The sequence below is a fragment of the Urocitellus parryii genome, chromosome 11, assembly GCF_045843805.1.
Source record: "Urocitellus parryii isolate mUroPar1 chromosome 11, mUroPar1.hap1, whole genome shotgun sequence".
NCBI lineage: Eukaryota > Metazoa > Chordata > Mammalia > Rodentia > Sciuridae > Urocitellus > Urocitellus parryii.
The window spans coordinates 11,951,729-11,959,796 of NC_135541.1; the positions used below are offsets into that span (position 1 = coordinate 11,951,729).

Below are 8,068 nucleotides of genomic sequence, written 5' to 3' on the forward strand. Positions count from 1 at the left end.
GCTTAGGCACCCAGTCTGAAATCACACTGGACTAGAGTAGACTTATGTCTTGGGGGTCAAGTCTGCCTACCAGGACCTCTGTAGGAACGAGCAGAAGAGAATGTATGTTGTCCAACAGAATAAAGGAAAGAAGGAACTGTCTTAGTCCGTGATCTGTTGCTATAACAGAATACCTGAGACTGGGTAATTTACAAATGAAAGAGGTTTATCTTGACTCACAGTTCTTGAAGTCCAAGAGCATGGCACCAGCTTTTGCCGAGCTTCTGGTGAGGACGTCATGGTTGTTGAGCTCATGATAGAAATTGGGAGCACAGGGGGCACACGCAGGAGAGAGAGGGTACAAGGGTATAATAGCCCACTCTCTAATTAAGGAAGTGCAAATCAAAACCACACTGAGATTCCAGCTCACTCCAGTTAGAATGGCAGCTATCAAGAACACAATAATAAATGCGGGAGAGGATGTGGGGATAAAAGAACACTTCTACACTCTTGGTGGGATTGGAAGTCAGTATGGAGGTTCTTCAAAAGACGAGGCAGGGAACCGCCATATGATCCAGCTATCCCACTCCTTGGTATTTCTCCTAAAGGCTTGAAGTCAGAATACCACGGTAAAACATGCATACCCGATGCACAACAGTCAAGGTATGGAACCAGTCTAGGATGTCTCCGTGGATGAATGGATTAAGATCTACACCCTGAGTTTTATTCAGCCATCACCTTAGGTTGTTTGCAGGAAAATGGATGGAACTAGAGACTGTTGTGTTAAACGGAATTAGCCAAACTCAGAAAATCAAGGGCCTTATGTTCTCTCTCATTAGTGGAAATAGAGATGAAAAAGGAAAGGAAAACTTGAGAAGAATCTCATGAAAATTAAAGGGAGAGGAGCAGAAGAAAGAGACCAAGGGGAGGCAGGAGGGGAGGTGTTATGTGAGATGACTCCCACAGAATTCACGGGTGAGACAATGCAAGTGGAATAATTGGTTAATCAGTGCATTCACCCTCTCAGGGGGTCAACTGCATGTAGCTGTAGGCAGGTGAGCTGTGGCTGGAGGGGGTGGACCTTGGGGGGGCGTGCTTTTGGGGATATATATTCTGTTCTTGGTGAGTGGTGCTCCCTGCTTCCTGGTGCCTCTTCCTGAGCGGCTTTCCTCAGCCATACCCTTCCTCCATCAGGTTCTGCCTCACCGTGGGCCCAGAGCAAAGTAGCAGACCGTTTATGGACTGAGACCTCTAAAACCATTTGCTCCCAAATAAACTGATCCTCTACTGATTGTTTTTGTCAGGTCTTTTGGTCACAGCAATGAAGAAGCTGACTAAAACAGGGAAATACTGGGGAATGCTACTAGTCCAATTATATAGTTACAGTGTGTGCACGTAGGACTGTGTAACAGTGACTCCCACTGTATGTAGAACAATGATAAACAATAAAATGCGAGAAAAGAAGAGCTGTTCTCACCGTAACAAACCGAATCTCACAGGAGCTTTGAGAATCCCTTCCCGGGGCAGAGCCCCCAAGGCCCAAACACTGCTCAAAGGCTGCAGCATCTCTAAAAGCTCTTATATTGACAATGACCTCGCAACAGTTTTGACTGTAGAAAAGCACATCCAAACCCCAGGAACCAAGCGGAGCATGCCCAGCTCCTTCCCGACCTGCCCATCAGACACCCACCCCTCCTCCCACGGGAAACAGTCAGAGGGGGACAAGCTAAGACGTCACTGTGGTGGACTTCCCACACCAGGCAAACGAAGCCAGAGCAAAAGAGGCCTGCCACCCTCGGAGGCCTGGGTGAAGAGAGGCCAAGCCAGGGCCTGGTCAAGGGCCCTGGCACCACCCTGTCACTACCAAGACACAGCTACCAGAATCGGAAAGCAGAACTCGATTGTGAAGGGGAAGTTGGCCACCAGGCGTGGTTTCAACACTGGTAACACTTAGGTCATTTTATATGCAGAAAAACTGAGAGAATATTGTTTGCAGGCCCTGTCACCATGGCGACACCTTCTGCCTTTGAAGAGAGCACGCCCCTCCTTCTTGACCAGCTCGGATAGAGCTTGCTACCACACATAAGGGCAAGTGCTGTGCTTCTGCATGGCTGGAGAGTGCTAGGTTTGCTTACAACACACACACACACACACACACACACACACACACACACACACGGTAAATTGTCGTGCTATGATGTCTTCAGGTGGTGGGAATTTTTCAGCTCCATTGTCTTTTTTTGGAGGTGGGAGGTGGTGGTACTGGGGGTTGAACTCAGGGCACTCAACCACTGAGCCACATCCCCAGCCCTATTTTGTATTTTATTTAAAGACAGGGTCTCACTGAGTTGCTTAGCACCTCACTGTTGCTGAGGCTGGCTTTGAACTTGTGATCCTCCTGCCTCAGCCTCCCAAATCGCTGGGATGACAGGAATGCATCACTGCTCCCCACTCCATTAGAATCTTATGGGGCCACTATGATATAGGCATTATCTATGTATCATGTGGCCGTCACTGAGCAGAACACCTCATTGTTCGAGAAACATCATGATTATTTATATACATATATGAATATGTGTGTGGGGGGGGTATACACAGAGGGACAAAGAGCGAGTGAGGGAGCCAACAGGTCTCAGGCCCGGGAGCGCAGTGGTGATGTTCCAGTCCAATGTCAGGCTTCAGAAGAATTCCCCTTCCTCCTGGAGGAGGTCAGTCTTTCTGTTCTAGTCAAGCCTTCAACAGATTGGAGGAGCCCCTGCCCCTATTTATGGAAAGCAGTATGATGACTAAAGATTTCAATGTTGATCTCAACTAAAAACACGCTCAGGGCTGAGCACATAGTCCAGTGGTGGAGCGCTTGCCTAGCACGCACAAAGCTCCCAGCACTGAAAACAACCAAACGGATCCCATAAATTGACCATTACAGACAGTTACAGACAGTACCAACAGTATCTTTTTCCTTCCTTCTTTTTTTTTTTTTTTCCAGTACTGGAGATTGAACCCAGGAGCACTCTATCACTGAGCTACATCCCTGGCCCATTTTTTTTTTTATGTCTTTTCCTTTAAAAAAAAAAAAAAAAATATATATATATATATATATATATATATATATATATTCAATAGACCTTTTTTTTTAAAGAGAGAGAGAGAGCGAGAGAGAGAGAATTTTTTTAATATTTATTTTTTAGTTTTTCGGCGGACACAACATCTTTCTTTGTATGTGGTGCTGAGGATCGAACCTGGGCTGCACGCATGCCAGGCAAGCACGCTACCGCTTGAGCCACATCCCCAGCCCAATAGACCTTTATTTTACTTATTTATATGTGGTGCTGAGAGTCGAACCCAGTGCCATACACATGCTAGGCAAAGCGCTCTACCACTGAGCCCCAGCCTCAGCCTATCTCTGGCCCATTTTATGTTTTATTTTAAAAGCAGGGTTTTGCTAAGTTGCAGAGGCTGGCCTTGAACTTGTGATCCTCCTTCCTCAGCCTCCTGAGACACTGGGATCAGAGATCTGTGCCACTGTGCCTGGCACCATCAGCATTATTCTTGTCAAAAACAAACAAACAAACAAACAAACAAACAAAAAAAAAAACCCAAAAACAAACCCTAACCAGATCTTATCAATTTCTATACTTGGTTATCAAATTATGTGAACAAAAGTGGATAGAGGAATATGTTAAAAGACATCACGAGGATTAACTAAGCCAGTACAAGATGAATGAACGGATAAATAACAAGGGCATGGGGTAGATGAAGACTGGCCTACAGGGCAGACTAGCCAAGAGTGGTACGTGGGCCTTGTTTGGATCTTCATTTGAATGAACTGTAAAAATTCATTTATAAGATAATTTGGGAAATCTGAACATTGACTAGATATTAGCTGATATTAAAGGTTTTCTTCATGTGTTAATGCTAGTGTATGTATAAACATATATACATCATATGAACGTATATACATATACATAAGTGGGGTGTGTGTGTGAGTGTGTGTGTGTGTGTGTGTGTGTGTGTGTGTGTGTGTGGTGCTGGGGATCAAAGTCAAGGCCCCCGAACATGCTAGCCAAATGCTCTTCCACTGAGCCGTATCCCAACTCTGCAATAGTTTACATTTCTTTTTTAAAACAAGAGGTCTTGTCTCTTAGAAATACATACCAAGGCAATTACGAACGGAAGGACTTGACATCTGAGCTTTGCTTTGAGAGAATCAGCAACACTGGAAGGGGATGTCCACGGAACGTGTGTTTAGGACTGTTAGCGCTGGGGCCTGGGCATTGAATTTTTTCTACGTTTTTGTGAATGTTAAAATTTCTACATCTTTGGCCAGGCATGGTGGCACATGCCTGTAAATCCCAGAGGCTTGGGAGGCTGAGGCAGGAGGATCACAAGTTCAAAGCCAGTTTTAGCAACTTAGTGAGGCACAAAGCAACTCAGTGAGACTGTCTCTAAATAAAATACAAAAGGGCTGGGGATGTGGCTCAGTGGTTAAGTGCCCCTGGGTTCAACACTCAGTACCAAAAGAATAAAAAGTAAAAAGGGCCTGGGCATGCAGTAGCAGATTGCCCCTGAGTTTAATTCCCAGCACCACACACATACACAATTTCCATTAAAATGTCCAGCTCTTCACCTCTTCTTCTAACCTAGATACAGAACTTTTTGCTGCATGCCTATCTTAGGGCACAGAAATTCAGTATTCTCAAAGTCACACTTCCCCATAAATGAGCAGATCAATGGCACACCAGCTTACACAACTGTCTAGAGCATCACTCTCCATTAGAAACAGTACGTGAGCCACATGCAGTTCACCATCTTCTTGTAACCATCAGTGAAAGTAAAAAGAAGCAGACGAGCCAGGTGTCGTGGCCCACGCCTGCCATCCCAGCAGCTCTGGAGGCTGAGGCAGGAGGATCTCAATTTCAAAACCAGCCTCAGCCTCTTAGCCAGGCCCTAAGCAACTTAGAGTCCCTGCCTTAAAAACAAAAAAGGGGGTGTTCTGCAGGTGGGACCTGGGCTGTCTCTGTGTGGACTCAAGTGGCAATGGCTTGTGGCCCCACAAGGTCCCTGGCAGACCAGGAAAGGCTTATCTGTATCTATCCTGCTTATTTAAATAATAAGAAGACCATCACAGACGGAAGGTGGATCTCCATAAATAAGACTCTTGAAAATCCTACGGCCACAGAGATTCAAGATGTATCCTCAGTGGTTGATCTTAATGTGTTTGTTGAGAAAAATAAAATGTGCCCTAGAGAATGGAATTGTGATGTGTAATACAGAAGCAGTCCGGATCCAGCTCCGCAGGGAGACGGCAGCCTCCGTCTGATTTCCCACCCATAAGTCAGCGGTGCTGTCTGCTACAGAGGCGATACCTAAACCCAAAACAAGGGCACGTGAACAGGAGGTGGTGACCCACGTCTGCAGAGAGGAGAGGGAAGTCAAAAAAGGGGAAGAAAGAAGCGATCAAGTGTGCTGTGGTCCTGCTGTAAGACGCAGGGTGGGGACTTCTTTGCATCTAAGGAAAACAGCATTTTTTTTTATGGATCTTTTTTTTTTCATTTAGTTTTATGCAGTGCTGAGAATTGAACCCAGTGCCTCACAGGAGCTAGGCAAGCGCTCTACCACTGAGCCACACCCCCAGTCCAGAAACAGCTCTTTGTTGGCATCATTTGACCAAACTGGGAACATTTATGCCTCCCACCTTCATCATCGGAATTAACAATGAATTATGTAAGAAATTTGCATCTAGTATTTACACAGTATAAAAGACAAGTTGTTGTTGTTGCTGTTGTAGTAGTTTTGGAGGTTTTGTTGGTTTTGTCTTTCAATGAAGGGGTTTTGTGGAAGAAAGAATCGTTTCAAATGGACAGTGGACCGTCTCTAAGTTACTTGAAATTCTATTTGTCCTCGATACAAATGAATATGTCAGAAAAAAAATAAGTTTAATAAGATTTGAAATACGTGTTTTGTTCACTTGTTAAGTTAATGAAGTAAAATTTGCATGTCAGGTGTGGTGGTGCACGCCTGTCATCCCAGCTGCTCAGGAGGCTGAGGCAGGAGGGTCACAGCTTCAAAGCCAGCTGCAGCCACTTAGCAAGGCTGTAAGCAACTTAGCGAGACCCTGTCTCAAAATAAAAAAAGGCTGGGGATGTGGCTCAGTAGTTAAGCACCCTTGGGTTCAATCCCTGGAATCCCCACAAAATAAATAAAATAAATAAAATAAATTTTTCAAACTGAAAAAATAAATAAATAAAAAAGGGGTGAGACTATGGGTCAGTGGTTAAGTGCCCCTGGGTTCAATTCCCTGTCCCAAAAAGCAAAACAAGACAAAGCAAAATTGTGAAATCAATGTTAGTAACAATTTTACTTAATCCAATAGATTAAAATATTATTGTGTGAAACTGTAACCAATATTTTAAAAATTATTGATTATATATATATATGTGTGTGTGTGTGTGTGTGTGTGTGTGTGTGTGTGTGATGTATTTTTTTTTTAATCCTAAGTCCTCTAAATCTGTCAGGTATTTTACACTTACTGCATAGCTCCGTTTGGCCCTGTTTTAAGTGCTCAGCAGCCGCATGTGGTCAGCGGCCACCCTGTTGGAGAGTGCGGGACTGCAGGCCTGGAGATCCCGACGCTGGAGATTCCGTTGTCTGGGATATCACATGTCATCTAATTCTTCCGGCTGGTTTTTCATGGCTGCAAGGGGACATCCCATAAAACCAGAACCACGTGTTCCTGGTTTACGTCCAACAGGACTGAGAGCCTGGCAAGGTCTTCTGGTGTCTCGTTGACCCCCATTGGCCTAGACCCGCCATCCCTGCGCCCCTGAGCCCATCACTGGCACCGTGGGTGGGCCTCCTGTGGCCGATGACACGAACCCGAGGCCTGCAGGTGGGACGATGCCCCACAGCCACTGCCCTGGAGGAGCAATGCAGCAGGTCTGGGGAGCCCAGCCCAGCCGTCTGCACCGGGGAAGGCGTGCCACCCAGGAGGACAGCTCAAGCCTTCCCGGCACTGGGGGGTAGGAGAGCGCGACACCTCCAGGGGCGACGTCCGTAACCCTTGCATGAAGCACAGAGAGCTCTGTTTTACATCTGGCAGAAGCCGAGCTGTTCACATGACCTGGGAGACTGTCTTAGGGAAACAAACCCCCGTGGAGGGTGTGGAACACAAGACCAGAGCCCCGGCCTGGCCCAGACCCTCGGGCTGCCCACCCCTCTCCAGCTGTGGGACCTGGGGCACGGAAGCACAGAGGGCTTCCCATTGTGAAATCCAGGGTTATACTCCAACAGGAATGGTTGCCTGGTGTTCTTGCTCTGACTGACATCTTACAGGGAAGCCCAATGTATCTGACAAAAACAGAGATTCTCCGCTTCTAGTGAGGACAGGAGCCTGGCCTGAGATGTTCTTAATTTTTTTTCCGCTTGTTTCGCTTCCGTGGATTCTACCACTGAGCTAAATCCCCAGCCCTTTTTATTTTTTGAGACAGCGTCTTGCTAAGTTGCTGAAGCTGGCCTCGAAATTGCGATCCTCCTGCCTTGGCTTCCCAAATTGATGGAATTGCAGGCCCTGCCCACAGACTATCTTTATTTTAGGCTTTTGGCTCTGTGCCTGTCCGAAGGAAAGCGAGGCACAGAGAGGTGAAGTGACTTGGTCAAGGTCACACAGTCAGAAACTGGGAGAAACAAGACTCATCCTGGGTAGGGCCAACATTTCTACTGGACACAGTACTCACTGTGCCTGGAGTCATGATAACTTTTTAGGAAGTCACAAAGTTGCTTTATTTTAAAATCAGAGGAAAAAAAAAACATAATGATCATGAACTTATACTAATGCTTCGAGTCTGAATTAGATGCAACTTTATTCCGTCATAGTCATAAAAATATATTTATTTTTATATCTATCTATCTATCTATCATCTTTCCGGGAGGGAAGGGACCCACAAATGCAAGATTGCCTGGGATCCATAAAATTGGGACCCTCACTCAGATTCGTGGGCTTAAACCGTTCGAGCTTAAGGACCGTGAGGAGCAGGAATAACCACTGTGAGGCGGGAGAGCAGGCGCAGAGGGCCGCTCTTTCTGTGCCTCA

General features: G+C 46.0%; 1 pseudogene; it reads left to right on the plus strand.

The window, feature by feature from the left end:
- Positions 1-5,016: 5,016 nt before the first annotated feature.
- On the plus strand, positions 5,017-6,650 carry LOC113191150 (signal recognition particle 19 kDa protein pseudogene; annotated as a pseudogene).
- The last annotated feature ends 1,418 nt before the right edge of the window (positions 6,651-8,068 follow it).